The following is an 8,176-nucleotide window of genomic DNA, read 5'->3' as shown; positions in this document are numbered from 1 at the left end:
TGTCACCTCCAGGCCAGGATGGACTCAGGCTGTGGCCATCCCTGCCCTCCAGCCACCCGGCTCTGCTCTGCTGGGGCCAAGTTTTCCTTGGCCCGGCAGGATGCGTGCGTCTGTCCTGACAGGCTGGAGAGTGGGGACTGAGGAGTTTTACACAACTGGCTGTGCTCCTAACAAACCTCTGCAGCCCTCCTGACTCCGGTAACTCTGCCACTCCCATGTTTGAGCCACTGCATTGCTAAACACTCATAAAAAACATCCCCATTCCCACCAGAAGAGAGCCAGGGTGTATCCTATCTGGCAGGAGATTCTTCTCAACCCTCCATAAATCTTCCCAAGATCACCCCACATTCCCCATATTTCTTGGTGCCTCCACCCACTCTGCTGGATCCTTGCACTTCCCTCTCTCAGCCTCATGCTCAGCTCGGCGCTGCCCGAGGTTCCTCATACATCCCATGGCATCTGCCTCCCAGCTGCAGAGGACCACACCTAGGCAGGGCAAGGAGCAACAAAGGAAGAGGAAAACAAGAAGGAAAAAAGAATAAAAGCATCAAGAGAGAATATTATTTTAGCAGAGGGAAAAGCTGAGGGACAAACCAACCTACCCTGGCATGTCCCCCATGCCAGTGGCATGGTACCCAGCCTCGCCACCTTGTACCAGCTGCAGCTGGGAAAGCAGGTGAGAGACAAACCACCGCCATTCAGCCCTTGGACAGCCAAACTGACCTGCTGTAGGATGACCTTACCCAAGGAAGACACCCATGCCTCTGCCTGGGACACCGAGGGTCTCAAAAGCCCAGCCCCACCACAGCTGGGCACAGCTTGTGTGCTGAGCAGGTGTGCCTCAGGCCAGCTCTGTGTGAGCTGGTGGGGCCAAGGCTGCACCCAGAGCTGCTCAGGAGAGCAGGGAAGAGGCAGAGGGAGGAGGATCAGCAAGATAAGCTGTGAGTGAAGAGTGTCAGTGCTTGGAAAGCGCAACCAATTTGCTTTTAGTACAGTTCATGCCTCTCCAACAGTGCCTAGAATAACAAATTCCTTCCACCCTCCAAGCCTGAATGCTGGAGGAAGCTGCTGAGAAACTTAATTGATTAGCTGGATGCGTGCACAGAAAAAAATTGCTCAGCATCAAGGAAATCACTGTCTTGACAGTTAATGCAGACACTGGTGGAAGATTAGAAAGACCAGCTGCAGCTTTTTATCACAAAACCCCTTCTTTTAGTCTGGGAACAAGGCAAGATCTGTTTTGGTGGGACGACCCATTTTGCAGTGGCGCTGAGGGGCTGGAGCATCAGGGCTGTGCCTCCACACTGTGCCCACCCAGGGCTCGCTGGCCCCATAACCAGTCCTGGCATCTTCAGCTGCTGGAGGGCAAGGAGACAAGATCTGGGCTCCTCTCACCCCCACACTCCAGATCCAGAGGTTCCTATCAACCCTGGCAGCCTCTGAGCAACAGGAAGAGATGCCCTGAGAGCAATTTCAGCATCCAGGGTGCAGGGAACAGAGTTGAGCACGCTGGAGGAGCTGAGTTTCCAGATGCCTCACAGCATCCTCTCTAGCCCTTGCAGAACATCTCCCCCTGTCCCAGTCCCTGCCTAGGCTTGCTGCTTTGCTCTCAGCGTCTCCAGCTCTGCCCTGCCTGCCACGAGGTCACCACCTGCGATTCTGTCCGCACACAGGATTGCTTTCTCCATTTGGCAAAAGAAAACAGGAAGCCAAAGGCCCACAGGGGCTGTGAACTTGCCTGTCATGTTCTCTGACAGTACCAAAACCTTTTGCTGCTTGTGTTTTTCCCAAACTGTCACTGCTTGTCACACCCCTTGCTTAAAGCTCTGATCCTGAAAGCTTTCCTGAGCCCTCGGCAAAACAAATGGAGAGAGCATGGTCTGTTCTCCACAGGGATCAGACACCACCTCAAAAGCAATGAGACTGACAGTGTCAAAGCTTCCCAGAGCAGGAACAGGCAGAGCCAAGCGTGCATGCCTGTGCTCCGGGGCTGCCAGAGGTGGGAGGAAGCAGCCTGCTAACCCCCAGCTTCCTCCTCTCCCTCAAACTACTCAGCTCCTGAGGTATTTGGCTCAAGGAAGGATGAAAGGGGAATGAAAGGGCTCGGCCCTCCTGTTTGCTGAGCAGAACTGCTCTCCTGTCCTCTGTTTCCTCTACTGTTGCTATTTGACCTGAGCAGCCCAGAGGAATTTTAGTCACGGTGCATTCCTAGCACAGCATCGGTTTTCTGGAGCAAAACGGGAACAGCTGCCAAGAAACAAATCTTCCCCTGATGCCTGGCACTCCTCACGGGTGGAACAAAACTTCTTGAGACCCCAGGGGAAAAACCACCAGATCTCAGCAGCAGCAAACCCCATCCCACTCCAGCCCATCCCCTCCAGGGATTTTGCATCATGAGGGGGCTCAGCCAGAGACTAATGAACATTGTGATCACATCCATACGGCACCACTTTGAGAGCTTTGAGTCAAAGAGGAGGTGAAGAGAGATCTGATCTTTAGCTGAAGGCAGTGCTGCGGGAAACAGTGCAGCTTTGGCTGAACCCCCCAGCATCCAAATCCAGCTGTGTCCAGTGTCCTCCTACCTGCCCAGGCCCGTTGTCACTATTGTAACCAGGCAGGTAGATGGTGCTGATATGGAGCACGTCAAGTTCACACATGGCTTGCTGTGAAAGAGTTTTTGAGGCTTGTCAGGACTAAGAGAAGTTTGGCCCCGAGTGCTGTGAAAAAATCTGGTGCTATCGGAGTCAGACTGGCGAGGAGGGAAGTACACAAGGGGTTGCACGGGCTGAGCATGGATTGCAGGTGGAGGTATCTGTGCCCATGGGATTTCTGTGTGCTTGAATAGCAGAGCTCCCAGATGAACACAACCCCTTTCCCCATGAAGGTTAATATCCTTCCCAGTTATTAACCAAATGTGGGACAGAGCCTGCAATAGTCTCCCTGCCATGCTCACCAGTTTCTTCACAGATTGCTGTGATTTGGCAGAGTTGGGAGGAGGGAGATAATCACAGATAGTCAGAAGAAAATTGAGGAAAGTGTTTCTGGAGGCCTGGAACCTGCTGAGACACACAAGCAGCCTCAAAGAACATGGCTTCTTGCCCCTTTCAGCTGAAGGAGCAACACTTGCTCTGTGTTCGCTCACATCTTAAATGTGATAGATAGAATAAGGACAGAAATATTGGCAAGCCAGCTCCTTGGAGGGCTTATGCCAGCTGACACCTGCTTCTTGCTGATAACAGGGTTCCACCCTCAGTCATGGTGCAGAAGGCAGCCTTCAGACAATATGAAGGCAATATGTTTTTCTTGTTCACCCTGATTGAGACTGAGGCTTATCTTGAAATCATCCACTGCGGTTAGTGCTCAGCAGTCTGACAGAAATGGGTCTGATGGAGGTTCAGCTTCACCTTCTCAGCGATCATTTTAGCAGGATATGCAGGAACAAGCTCAGCCAGCAGCAACTCTGGTTCACTCAAGTCAGGGCAGTTTCTCTGACCACGAGGATTTTTAGGCATGAAGCTTGTAGAGTTCACAGCTAGGACAGGTACAGCGCTGATCTGCTAAAGACTAAGGCAGCAACACCAGGTTACCCCCACTTAAGATGCATTAAGGTTTTCTGTGAGGGTAACATGAAGTTCACATTGCAACACGCATCACCTCCCTGCTCACTGAGATTCCCGGGAAACTGCCGGGAGTGCTTCAGAGTGACTGGAGCCACTGACTGCAGGCAAGTCATGGCAGCGCTTTACCTTGTAAGCTGGAGATGACAGAGAAGCCCAATCCTTGAAAAGCCAAGAATTCCTTTGTGATCCAGGCTTTCAGGCCAGGTTTACACAGCAAGCCAGTTCCAGCAAGCCTAGACTGCAGCTTCTCCTTCTGTTTCTTGGCTAGCCCAGGCCGTTCTGCTACAACAACACAAGCAAAGTCCACTGTCACAAACACCATCTGCTGAAGAGGAGGGAGGTTTCACACTGTGTCAGTCTCTTTTATCTCAGTGTAGGCTCTGCACAGGAGCCGGCTGAAGTTAGAAAAGCAAAGGAGACCCCAGCAACAGCTTTTCCTGGTGCTGTCTGTGGGCAGTTACTGATTTGAGTGGAAGAGGACTCCAGGGAGGAAGGACAGCACACAAGCAGCTGGTCCATCACATCACTCTTCAGGCTTTGGTTGAAAATAGCATCAGAGTTTTCCCCCCCTAAACTACATGAAGTCCCAGGCAACAGGAGCAGCCTTGCTCAAGAGCTAAGCCAGCCCAGCTGAGCTCAGTCTTTCTGTTTTGGATCAGGTCACCCCAGAAACAGAAGCAGCAGGAGCCAGGCTGGGACTGGCTGTAGGAGGAACCACCATTTACCTCTTCCCCACGTATCTACAGAGGAACAGCCACACACACCTCAGCAGCAGCAAGGTCAGCTGTCAGCTTCTTTAGCCACCCAACAAGTATTTGAGTTTCTCTGGAAGCAGCATCTTCAGATCACAGCCCAGCACCATTGTCAGACTAAACAGCTGAGGCAGGAATGTAATTCTAGAGGCTGTAGAGCAAATGTAGGCGATCAGAGCACATTTCTGTAGCACTACAGGTTGCACACACTGGACAAAGCAAGTCAGAGCAGAGAGCAGCCACCCAGCCCTGGGTGCTGAGGGGATCTATACCCCACAGCTGGGCATGGGGCTGAGCAGGACTGGGCCAGGGCAAACACAAAACTGAGCAGGAGCACAGACTCCTTCCCTGGTTGGACAGGAGCAGAGCAGGTAGGACTGGGCAGAAACAAGACCTGACTGGGGGCTGGGGACAAGCTGAGACCTTGGGCAAGTTGGTGGGAAGTACAGTCCTCCTCTGCTCCCCAGGAACCTGGTTCTCATATGTCTTCCTCGTGGATGAACACTCTTTTTCACAGTCCAAAGTCTCCCTCATGCTGAGCAGGATGCCCTCCTTTCCCTGAGTGCCCACATTGATGATGGTCCTGCTCCAGGACTGATACTCCAGGGTTTGGAGTCTGGGACCCAGGGCACCAGATCCGCATGGAGGCTGCAGAGCAGCCACGGATCTCCAGCAGCCTGCAGTGCCCGGTGCTTCAGACCAATTCCCTCTCATCCTGGAGCCAAACCAGGATGCAGCTCCAGCTCTTCAACAGCAAAAAGCTGCATTAGTTGAAGTCATGGTGCCAGCTGTGTGTTTAAACGGGAATTACATAGGGCTTCTGCCGTGGTAATGCAGCAGGTGCTGGCAGTGCTGCTGAGACAGATGAGGAAGGAAGGGCAGTGGGCTGGGAACTGGGAGAGGTGCTCAGGGAGAAGAGGGGCTCCTGATTCTTGCCCTGCTCACATGTAGGAAAGATACCCCAGCACTCAGCCAGCCCATAGCACCTTGCTCCTTTGAGCTCCCTGGCTCCTGCTGAGTTTTCACCACCATAAATCTTGGGTCTGGGAAAGACAAACACCACTGGGAGCGAGCACTCACAGGCACTGACTGCTAGCAGAAGTGCCCTGGCCATGAACTGTGATCCTATGGCATGAGGCACTGACCAAACACAGACATCAAAGGTGGTGCCCATGACAAACTGCAGCCTCTTGGAAGAAGATGTTTGGGAAGTGATTATGAATTTGGAGCCTCCCAAAGTGGGCTAGCAGCTGGATCCTCTGGTTGAATAAAACCCTGCCAAGAATTAAGATCTGTTTCTGCAAAGCTGAAACAGCAAACTTGTTTGTCTTTCTCCTTCCCCTCACAACCACGTTGTTTTAAACATTTACAGAGACCTTTATACTGTTTAAATAATGATTGGGGTGGAGGGGGGTTGTTTCCAGTTTTTTTGCCAGCTGCTCCAAGTCAGCAGCTCTTCACATGCAACTTCTGGAAAACCAGGTGCTGCGGTTTGTGACAGTACCACCCACACTGTCCTGGTTCCCCCTGCCTCACCTTGCTTGCCCCACAGCTGCTCCAGCAGAAAGGACCCCCGTGACCCCCTAAGCTTCAGTCCTGCCCCCTCCAGAAGACGGGGTTACCCTGAGTCCTGCTGCAGCAGTTCCATCCTCTCTGCAGCGTGCTGGGTGCAGCCCCTGGTTTGTGGGATAAAGGGGTGCATGTCCAGCTCCCCCAAACAGCCCCCCAAGCCCCCGGCAGCACTTCCCAGGCCGCAGAGCTCACACGCTGGTGCCAGGCAGCCACGGTGGGGCTTCCTCCCCCTGACCTTGGGAGGAGAGGTGGAGGAGGATGCCGGAGCAGCTGAGCGCTCCCATCCCCGAGCACAAGCGCTACGGAAGATTAGCCATCTCCCGCGGTGCCTGTTCTCCCGCCCACCTCCTTCAGCAGCGAGGAGATGACAGCTGAGGCAAGAGAGGAGAGCGCTTGAGATGCGCAGGGGGAGAGATGGCTGAAGGCAGACCGACCTTGCAGCAACAGCAACGCAGCAGTGTGGTGGTGGCTCGATCAGAAAGAAAGGCATGTGAGCCTCTCCCTTATGTAGGCAGGTCTCCAGGAATCTGGGGGTTGTGTTGGGCTTGACTGAGTTTTATTTGCAACCTGTGGGGAAAGGGAGCGGGGAAGGCTGTCCAGGAGAGCTGGGTGCTTTCTGCAGGATGTTTAGACTGAGTGAAAGGACAGAGAAGTGAGTATGAGACATGCCATGGAAGCAGGATGTGGGATAGAGAAATGTTTATACAGTCAAACTCAGGCTAATCCATGGCAGGCTTTAGAGACCATAAAAGCCATCTGCAAGTGGATAGATCACATTCTGCAGGAAAACAATGGTTTAAAACAACATGATCTACTTTGATCTACCCTGAATAGATCACACTTGTGAGCCTGAAGACAAGGATAGGATAAGTAGATCCATGAGTTCAGCCTGCACAGGGAGGGTGGGTAGAAAAGGCCATTTATGGTCTCTTCCTGTACAAGAACTTGGGGCCACCAAGCAGAACTACCAGGAGCCAGACACGGAGCAAACAAAAGGAAGCTGGTCCCTCTCCTCCCCATGGTTGTTCCAGATGCACAGCAGGCTGAGCAAGTTCATGGAAAACAAAGTTACTGAAATCTCCATTCCAAAGAACACCCATTAGCAGGGGCAGTGAACTGACCTCTAGCTCCCAGAATCTGCACCCCTCGAATGGTTGGTGGCCAGAAAGGTGCTGGGAGATGCACCATAAGTAGTCACGCTACTTCTGCATTCCCTAGGCATTCATTTTGAACATCTCTTGGAAAAATGACACGAGTCTGGGTGGCCCTTGGGCTGATGCCCCACAGCAGGGCTCCTTCAAGCAGATGTCGCTGGGAAACTGTTCTTAACAAACCTTTTTACAGGCAGCAGGAGGAATAAGCACTGTCCTTTAACCAGCTGCCCTCTGTCATCTTGAAAAGCCTCAGTTTACCTTCAGACTTAGTCAAATTAGGCATTAGGCCTGCTTTCCCTGCACAAGGGTGAGAAAAATTAACCAAAAGGTCCTGAAATAACATGGCCTTTCATCATTTAAACTTGTTCTTTCCCATTAAGCAATGAAAGCAGCAGAGATGCTATTTTCAAAAGTAGCTCGAAACAATTATCTCCTTCCTCTGGAATAAACGCTGGGAAGCAAGAGGTGAGCGGGAGATACAGCATTTGCAATTCTCCATTTTCCATCTGCAGTAGGAAGAAATGTTGATTTGCATTGTGCTCTGACACAACTGCTTGACCTTGGTGCAGCTTATGCTAATTACGTGCAAGAAAATGTTTGTTCTGTGTGTGCCCAGCATATTTCTGGTATCTGAGCCAGATAGATGAAATATTGCTTATAGGACAGTGCAGACTGGGATGGCTGCACCAATGGCTGGTTGGCCGAGTAATCAGCCAAAAAGCAAACGGAAACTCTGTGATAAAAGAGGGCCTGAGAAGTTTCCCATTAATATTACCTGAGTATTTTTATACCAACTCACTCCCTTTCTCCTTGCCATGCTGGAATCGCTCAGGCTGACACAGAAAATAGAGACAGGATCCATCTCTTTGCCCAAAGCAAGGACAACTCTGCTTTCCTTGCTCATCTGACTTGGCCGAAAAGGAAATCTCTCTCCTGTTCCTGGTAGCTTTACAGTGTTAAAGTTTTCCTGCCACCTTTGGGTGCATTTGTGTAGCTGTACACATCTCCCATCTCTGGGTGTGCTCGGAGGGTGTATATTCTAATTAAACATACTCATCCACGAAGAAGCTGGATTCCT

Source organism: Corvus brachyrhynchos, unplaced genomic scaffold (genome assembly GCF_000691975.1).
Source record: "Corvus brachyrhynchos isolate BGI_N302 unplaced genomic scaffold, ASM69197v1 scaffold148, whole genome shotgun sequence".
Taxonomy (NCBI): Eukaryota; Metazoa; Chordata; class Aves; order Passeriformes; family Corvidae; genus Corvus; species Corvus brachyrhynchos.
This window is presented reverse-complemented; position numbering follows the sequence as displayed.